Here is a 1,276-nt window from a genome sequence, read left to right as displayed (position 1 = left end):
ACTACAGGCCAATATCCTTAATGGATACAGATGCAAAAATACTCAACAAGATACTAGCAAATCGAATTCAACAGCATATAAAAAGATTTATCCATTATGATCAAGTGGGATTTATTCCTGGGTTACAAGGCTGGTTCAACATTCGCAAATCCATTAATGTGATACACCACATCAACAAAACAAAAGAAAAAAAATCATATGATCCTGTTGATAGATGCTGAAAAAGCATTTGACAAAATACAACATCTCTTCTTAATAAAAACTCTCGAGAAAATTGGGATAGAAGGAACTTACTTAAACATCATAAAAGCCATTTATGAAAAGCCCACAGCCAATGTTATCCTCAATGGGGAAAAACTGAGAGCTTTCCCCCTGAAATCAGGGACACGACAGGGATGTCCACTCTCACATTGTTGTTTAACATAGTGGTGGAAGTCCTAGCATCAGAAATCAGACAACAAAAGGAAATAAAAGGCATCAGAATCAGTAAAGAAGAAGTCAAACTTTCCCTTTTTGCAGACGACATGATACTGTACATGGAAAACCCGATTGACTCCTCCAGAAGCTTTCTAGAACTGATCAATGAATTCAGTAATGTTGCAGGGTATAAAGTCAATGTATAGAAATCAGTTGCATTCTTATACACCAAAAATGAAGCAACAAAAAGAGAAAGCAAGAGAAAGATCCCATTCACAATTGCATGAAAAACCATAAAATACCTAGGAATAAACCTAACCAAAGATGTAAAAGACCTGTATGCTGAAAACTATAGAAGACTTATGAAGGAAATTGAAGAAGACACAAAGAAATGGAAAAACATTCCATGCTCATGGATTGGAAGAATAAACATTGTTAAAATGTCATTACTACCCAATGCAACTTACACATTCAATGCAGTCCCCATCAAAGTTGCACCAGCATTCCTTGCAAAGCTAGAACAAACTATCTTAAAATTCATATGGAACCACAAAAGACCCCAAATAGCCAAAGTCATATTGAAGAAGAAAACCAAAACGGGAGGCATCACAATCCCAGACTTTAGCCTCTACTACAAAGCTGTCATCATCAAGACAGTATGGTACTGGCACAAAAACAGACACATGGACCAATGGAATAGAATAGAGAACCCAGAACTGGATCCACAAGTATATGGCCAATTAATCTTTGACAAAGCAGGAAAGAGTGTCCAATGGAAAAAAGACAGCCTCTTCGACAGGTGGTGTTGGGAGAGCTGGACAGCAACATGTAGAAAAATGAAATTAGACCACTTTCTGAC

Source organism: Suricata suricatta, chromosome 9 (genome assembly GCF_006229205.1).
Source record: "Suricata suricatta isolate VVHF042 chromosome 9, meerkat_22Aug2017_6uvM2_HiC, whole genome shotgun sequence".
NCBI lineage: Eukaryota > Metazoa > Chordata > Mammalia > Carnivora > Herpestidae > Suricata > Suricata suricatta.
This window is presented reverse-complemented; position numbering follows the sequence as displayed.